Source organism: Aegilops tauschii, chromosome 1, assembly GCF_002575655.3.
Source record: "Aegilops tauschii subsp. strangulata cultivar AL8/78 chromosome 1, Aet v6.0, whole genome shotgun sequence".
NCBI classification, from domain to species: domain Eukaryota; kingdom Viridiplantae; phylum Streptophyta; class Magnoliopsida; order Poales; family Poaceae; genus Aegilops; species Aegilops tauschii.
Window position 1 is genome coordinate 319,112,950 of NC_053035.3, and position 8,440 is coordinate 319,121,389.

The following is an 8,440-nucleotide window of genomic DNA, read 5'->3' on the forward strand; positions in this document are numbered from 1 at the left end:
GGGCTCGCCGTTTGCGTTGCGCCATGAGAAGGACTTTGATTGAGAGGGCGACATGCATGCATTAGCATGGTTTGACAGCATGAGCGACAGGTGTGTTTGGTAGGGTGTATGAAGGGTGCATGAGCCCAAGAGTTCCCTTCTCGACCCACTTTTGGGTGTTTGGTACAGTGTATGGAGGGTGCATGAGTCCATGCTAGCTTAGCACAAATACACTAGAAGCATGCATGAAGAGAGCATGCATGAAGAGGGGTGCTGAGTTGAGCATGCATGAAGAGGGAACAACTATGCTGAGACAAGAACGCAACCAAACAAGTGGCTGCACGCGTACATGCTACTTGCCTCTATGGACGGTGTGCGCTAATGTGTGCATCACGTATAATATAATGATCAAAGTGAGCTATCAACACAAGTTCGATGACTGCCAATGCATTTTACTCGGTAATAAATGACCAGGATTGAAGGGGAATCCAAATTTCCTTCTTCTTCTGTCCTTGAGCTCTTGACAAACCAATGCACTATACGGTTGTATGGCCACTCCACCCCAGAGCTCTCACCAAGCGTCGTTCATGCCACCGCGCCGCACACTAACCGGTAAGGAAGCGATGGCATCCCGCCGCGCCGAGTTCCTCGCCGCCCATGACCTCACACAAAATGGTAGGGAAGCGATGGCATCCCGCCGTGCCGAGTTCATCGCTGCTCGTGACCTCACACCTACGTGGGCGGGATTTGAAGCTGCCAAGGCCGAATGGGCGATAGAGCAAGAGGCGGCCAAAGCCGCACAGAGGGAGCGAAGAAGTCAGAAAGCACTCAATAAAAGAGAGGCCCGCCACCGCAAGAAAGAAGAGGACGCACACGCTGCTGCGGAGAGGTCGGCGGAGATCCAAGCACGGTGGGGTGTCGCTGACAAAGCCAGGAAGGAGAACGATGGCGTCTGGCCAGCATGTGAGAAGTAGTAGTACTAGTAGTAGTTAGTGTGTGTGTGTGTGTCTGAGTACGAGCATGTACCGGTACTACTATTTACTACTGTAGTTTTTAGAGCAAATTACCAGTACATTAGCCTAGACTCAATGCAAAATTCCTATCCTATGCATCAAATGGCATCTCTTTCTCTATAGGAATTGAGATGCATGTCATCTCACTTCCTATGATTTTCATATTCCTATAAAATTCCTATCCTATGAACGAAAGGAGGCCTCTGCTGGAGTAACTACTGTAGCTAGCAGTACTGCTGGTACAGTAGTTTTCTTCAAGAAGCGGAATTCAACAAAGTCATGATGGTTCCTTCGTCCGAGCAACTTCACAGTGGGAAAGGTTGGGCCTGTGATTTGATGGCTCATTAGTCATTATTACTGCGGCGCGACGACCGGGGTGACTCTCCCTTGGAGTTATGCGTGCATGGCATGTGGACCAGGATGGTCGACGTCCCACATGTTGGCGAACGGAAGTATTCTTTCCGATATCGAGGAGCAAGGAAACCGCGTGGTATAGTATCACTGCTGATTTTTTTCTGATGAATGCTAGCGTTTCAACTCTTACGACGAAGGAGTGCCAAACACGACACGTGCTGGATGTCCCACACGTCAGCGAAAGGAGTGGGACATGAACAGCATGGTAGAGCGTCTCCACTTCTTCCACTTCTGGGTTGGAGACCACACATAGTAGTACTAGTAGTACGATCGATAGAAAGTGCAACCCGGAGAGAAAGACACGTCTAGTTGGAAGGTCTCGGGGCATACACGTAAACAAATATAAAACCTAATATGTGCCTCCAATTAATATAGTAGTAGTAGAGTACTTAGGCACGTACTCCATAACATCACCGTGCATTGCACGTACAACATTTAGTGGTACATAGTAGACAAATGCCTATATGCCACGCATGTTCATACTATTTGTGCCTTTCTACTTCACTTACTGCGCTACATTACTCAGGTTCGTACGTCCACTCCTGGGTACATGTCCGTCTCGTAGTTCCAGTCCCACGTGTTCTTCATAGATGGAACGATCCATATCATCGCAGTTAGTGTGGCTCCCCACGATGGAGACTCATCCAAACTATGGCCAGCCTCGACACGGAGCAGTCGCATGCACCGGGAAGCGGCGCTCTCTCGGCCATCGCGCTGCTTCAAGGCCGGCGCCAGTGAGAGGTCACCTCCGCTCAGGCCGGGCATTAATGCGGCACTGACGCTCCAGGGCGACGCTGACCGTTTCACGCGGGAAGCGCGCGCTGGCAAGGGAGTATTGGTTTTGAACCGTTTCAGGTGTAGTACTGGTAGTTTGCAAAACTACTCAATTATTGCACTCAGTTTCCTAAGAAATTTTGGTAAAACGTTACTCCACGGCCTGCTTCCCTTCTCCTTCCTCTTCCACCGCCCGCGCACGTCCGCAGGAAGCGACCGGTCAACCCTTATATAGGAGTGCTAGCATAAAAAGATGCATGCATGACCACTAAAATTTCCAGATTAAAGCGCCGCTCCGGCGGGAGTATGGCGTATGTTGTTACCTTCGGCCGGGCCATGGCTACCGGGCATGGGCGACCAGAGAAGAGGCGGCGGGAGGGGAATGAATGCAGCTACTGTTTGGGTTTGCCGTCCGGCTTAAATAAATGCGCACCATCACGTGTACCCGCGGGTGCACAAATTGTAACATACGTGTCTGCTTAAGTGGGCGTCACGTAACTGGTGTGTGTGTGAGATTCTGAGAGACAGAGTGCGTGTGTGCGACTCTACTCTTCGGACATGTACTCAACCTTTTGCATCGGGATATAAGCATAATGGTATTACACTTTAGCTAGTGATTTACGTGTCCATGTTAACGTGGTTGTGTAAAAAAAATGTCACTTCCTGCTCGTGATTTGCGTTACATAATTACAAGCAAGATGCTCATGCATTGCACGGAACATCAATATGCATTTTTTTACAAAACACCTGTTGTGATTGACCCATGCAGGAGTAATCCCATGCGTAAAAACTAATGATATCTCGAGAATTTTATCGAAAAACTGGTATCTCGAGAATTTCATCGAAAAAATGTAAGATGAGAGATAAGGTGAGGAGGAGTGGAGCGTGGTGGTGACTGGAGGTCGGACTGGGCGGAGGCATGGGGATGGACGGCGCCGGCAGGTGGCAGCGGCCACCATGCTAGATTGTTCCAGATACTTTTTTAATTGCTCAGCAATGAGGTTGTGGGAGATAAGGATGTGGAGAGAGGTGCGGGGGTAATTGTCGGAGTAAATGGCCACGGGTAGCCTAACCGACTACCCCTGGTTCTTCAGAAAAATTATCGGGCCTTTGGGCCTCCCAACACTCCAAGCATTGGCCCCCCTTCCCTGGCCGGCTACCTCTGAAGCCGACTCACGGAAGGCGGCCCGGCCTCAAGCGACCTTCCTCCCCAACACAACCACAGGGTGGCCGACTCCGAGGAGCCGGCCTCCAAGAGCACCGACTCCAAGAAGCCGGCTGAGATCACAACCACCGAAGCTGCTCCCACATAACGGTGACAAGACGGGGTGTGGCCACAGTGCGGCCCACTACCCCCGAAGCCCGAGGCGGGCATGGCTACAGGAGGCCGTACGGGACGGCCGTCTCCCGTGCGGCTCGGCACTGTAGCCATGCTAGCCTCAACGTCACCCACGACAGACTCCCGTACGGCCCACGGGCGGCGGGCCCCTTCAGCCAGAGAGAGGCGTGAAGGCGGCCCGGCCTTTCCCAGTCGGCCAAGGGCGTAGCCGGCCCCCAGAAGCCGGCTACTCCCTTCCTCGAAGCAGGAGCCCCATTAAGGAGACAAGACGAGGTAAGGCTACAGTGAGAGCCCCCGAGGTAGCCCACTGTAGCCACGCTTACCTCGACAAAGCCCTCGTCATCAGAGGCGAGGCTACAGTAAGCAGCCGCCGACAAGACCCTAGGCGTTGGGGCCGGCCTGTCGACCAAGAAGCCGGCAGCCGGCGGGACCCAACAGCCGGCGGAGAAGCCGGCGAGCGTAGACACTGACGGCTGGGACCAGCGCCCAGTCGGATTACCATTGTACCCCCGGGGGGTAGGCCTATATAAACCCCCCGGAGCACCCATGCAAAGGGTTGGCTTCTAAGCTGAGCACACACACCATAGATAGAGAGAAGTAAGAGCTAGCCTTGTTCTTCTTCTCCCTTGAACCCAAACAGCTCTAGGAGCGATTGTAGCTACCTTTCCTGATCTAGTGATCATGCGGAGACCCCGCAGAGCAGGACTAGGGGTGTTATCTCCTCGGAGAGCCCCGAACCTGGGTAAGATCCGCCGGCGTGCATGTCTTCGCCTCATCCCGTTTCCAGGCACCGGCGATCTCTTATTGGCACCCACAATGATAAGCCATCAGTTGGCATATGTCGCACCAACCACCCGACATTTGGCGCCCACCGTGGGGCTAGGTGCACCGTCGTCCGGAGACCTGTTCTGGACGGGAACCCTCTTCCTCCCCCGCGAGCGCAGCCAGCCTGCTGCGCCCAATGGCGTTTGCCCCGACGCGCTGCAAGGCGTCGACGACGCCTGCGCTGCGAGCTGCCTCGCCGATCTGCTCGGCGAGACTCGCATCTCCGACGAGCCTGCGTCCGACGCAGGCACGGACTACCCCGAGAGCCGCCTCGTCAGCCTCCTCGACCAGCTTCACGTCTCCAGCGAGCCTGCTGCAGACATGGAGTCGGTCGGCTCCACCGACCCGATGCTTGTCGACTCCGACACTGCATCGCTTGACGCCTACCCCTCCGACGTGGTGGTCTTCGACGAACCCCTCCCTCGAGCTAACAGCGGCAGCAGCGCTGTCACCGAAGTGCTGGTCATCAGCCACGTCGCCAACTCGGGCGAGAACGCCCACGACGCCCTGCAAGCGGCAATGCACGACCTCTCTGTCCCCATCCCGGCCGATGCCGACGCCGAGACCCTGGAGGCACGCCGCCTCGCCCTCATCGCGGAGGGCCAGAAGATAGCCTCCATGAGACACCTCACCGAGGCCCACCAGCGCGAAGTCGACCGCGCCGCCTTCGGTACGCCGCCGCCTAGCGGCCCGAGCCGAGCCGGCTTCGTCCAGAAGCGCGGCGCGGCCGTCGCCAGCATGCTGGGGGCAGATCGCCCCGTCTACGCCACCCCGCTCGAGAATTTGCGAGCCGCCCAGGCGGCCGCAGAAGAACTCAATGGGCTGGGAGCCGACGAGCTCCCCTACATGACAAGACGGATCCAGCAGCTGATCGACGCGGCTGTAGAACGGCACGAAGCCGGCGCCCGTGCTGATAGTCATCCCCCGCGTCGGGAGCACACCGTGACGTCCCGCTCGCCGACTGCGAGCGGCGCACGCCAGAAGAAAGACAAGGAACCGGCTGCTAGCCGCAGCCGGACTCGCATCACCATCGAGCGTGACGCGGAGGGCCGCCCTCGAGCAGTAGAGCACCAAGGAAATCTGCCTCCTCCCCCGCCTCGAAGAGAAAGACGCCTCACTCCGACTCTTGGCGACCGACTCGGCCGCCGAGAAGGAGTCGGCGAGAACGACGGCCGCCACAGGATCGACCGCCTTGCTCGATCCTTGGCGTTAGAAGAAGAAGACGATGTCGGCCCGCCATGCTTTGGCCCCCGCATCCGCGACGAGCCCTTTCCTAAAGGGTTCTCGCTCCCCAGAGACACGCCCAAGTACAACGGCTCAGTGAAGCCGGAAGATTGGCTCATCGACTACTCCACGGCCGTCAGCATAGCCAACGGCAATCGGCGCGTCGCCGTGAAGTACGTCCCCCTCATGCTGCAGGGCACGGCGCGCACATGGCTCAACAGCCTCAAGCCCTACAGCATCAACAGTTGGTTGGACTTCACAGAAGTCTTTGTCCGCAACTTCACTAGCACCTACAAGCGGCCTCCCAAGCCTCGCCAGCTCTCCCTCTGCGTCCAAGGACCCAGCGAGACGACCCGCGACTACCTCACGCGGTGGGCCGAGCTCCGCAACTCCTGCGAGGGGGTGCACGAGGTCCAGGCCATCGAGTACTTCACCGCCGGGTGCCGAGAGGGCACCCTCCTCAAGCACCGACTCCTCTGCGACGAGCCGGCTACCCTCGACGAGTTGCTGGTCATCGCTGACAAGTACACCACAGCCGACTCCTCAATGAAGACCGAGCTGCGAGTAGACGCCTCGGGGAAGGTAATTGCTCCGGCTCCCAAGACCCCGGCTGGCGACCCTAATCGGCGCCCCTACCAGAACGACCACAAGCGCAAGGGCCCCATGCCGACTTCCTCCAGTCGGCAAGTGGCCACCGTTGAAGATGAGCAGCCCGAAGAACGGCCCGCTCCCAAGAAGAAGGGTGGCCGGCTGCCTTGGCAGCCGGCTTTCTCCTACGAACAGGCTCTTGATGCCCCCTGCAAATTCCACAGCGGCGCGAAGCCGTCCAATCACACAACCCGGAAATGCCATTGGCTCACCCGCATCACCAAGGGCGAGGGGATGCTGCCGCCTCCGCCTCCCGGCCCGCCGCCTCCAGCCCCCCAGCAGCCGGCGGCTCGGCCGGCAGTCGGCGCCATCCAAGACGAATTCCCCGAAGAGCATGCCGCCTACGTCGTCTTCACTAGTCAAGCCGACGACAAGCGCAGCCGACGCCGACAGCACCAAGAAGTGAATGCAGTCGCCACTAGCGCCCCCGAGTTCATGCACTGGTCAGAAAAGCCAATCAGCTGGAGCCAGGCCGACCACCCAGAGGTGATGCCTTCGCCTGGTACCTATGCAATGGTATTGGACGTCACCCTCGCAATGGAGAGGCGAGCTGGCAGATTTTCCCGCGTCCTGATAGACGGCGGAAGCAGTATCAACATACTGTACCGCGATACCATGGAGAAGCTGAACATCAAAGCAAAGCAGCTCATGCCGAGCCGCACCGTCTTCCATGGTATCGTCCCTGGCATGTCTTGCTCCCCAATCGGCAAGATCAAAATGGATGTTCTCTTCGGAGACAAGGATCACTTTCGCCGAGAAGCAATATGGTTCGAGGTAGTGGATTTGGAGAGCCCCTATCATGCACTGCTCGGCCGACCTGCCCTGGCCAAGTTCATGGCTGTGCCCCACTACGCCTACCTGAAGATGAAGATGCCGAGCTCGAAGGGGATCATCACGGTAGCCGGCGACTACAAGAAGTCCATCGAGTGCGCCATGGCCAGTAGCCGGCTGGCCGAGTCCCTCGTGGTGGCAGAAGAAAAGAAGATGTTGGAACGGGTTGTGGCCATGGCCGGCAAGCAGCCAGACCTGTCCCCCAACCCCAAGGATTGTGATGCGCAGGGCTCCTTCCAGCTTGCCAAAGAGACGAAGAAGATACCTCTGGACCCGGAGAACCAGGAGAGGTTCGCTGTCATTGGGGCGAACTTGGACAGTAAATAGGAAGGCGAGCTCGTCGACTTCCTCCGTGAGAATCGAGACATCTTTGCATGGTCCCCAAAGGACATGCCGGGTGTCCCGAAGGATTTCGCTGAGCACAAATTACATGTCCGAGCCGACGCAAAGCCGGTCAAGCAACCCCTCCGCCGACTGTCCGAAGAGAAGCGAAGAATCGTGGGAGAAGAGATAGCCCGGCTCCTTGCCGCTGGCTTTATCATGGAAGTATTCTTCCCAGAATGGCTTGCCAACCCAGTTCTGGTTCTGAAAAAGAATAACAAGTGGCGAATGTGTATAGACTACACCACTTTGAACAAGGCCTACCCAAAAGATCCGTTTGCTCTGCCACGGATTGACCAAGTGATAGACTCCACAGCCGGATGCGAGCTGTTAAGTTTTTTGGATGCGTACTCAGGGTACCATCAGATCAAGTTGGACCCAGCTGACCGCCTGAAAACTGCCTTCATCACACCCTTTGGAGCTTTCTGCTACCTGACTATGACATTCGGCCTGAGGAATGCCGGTGCCACTTTTCAGCGTTGCATGCAGAAATGCCTCTTGAAACAACTCGGCAGAAATGCCCACGTCTATGTAGACGACATTGTGGTGAAGACAGAGAAGCGCGGTACCTTGCTGGAAGACCTGAAAGAAACATTCGCCAACTTGCGCCGATTCCAAATCAAGCCCAACCCCGAGAAGTGCGTGTTCGGAGTGCCAGCCGGCCAGCTGCTGGGCTTCCTGGTCTCCGAACGCGGCATCGAATGCAACCCTGTCAAGATCAAGGCCATCGAGAGGATGGAGATTCCCACCAAACTGCGAGATGTGCAGAAGTTCACTGGCTGCTTAGCCTCCCTGAATCGTTTTATCAGCCGACTAGGAGAGAAGGCTCTCCCCCTGTACCGACTCATGAAGAAGTCCACTCACTTCGAGTGGAACGACCAAGCCGACCAAGCCTTCCATGAGTTGAAGAAAATGCTGACCACTCCGCCTGTCCTGGCTGCGCCGACTGAGAAGGAGCCCATGCTCCTCTACATTGCCGCGACTAGCCGAGTCGTCAGCACTGTTGTTGTGG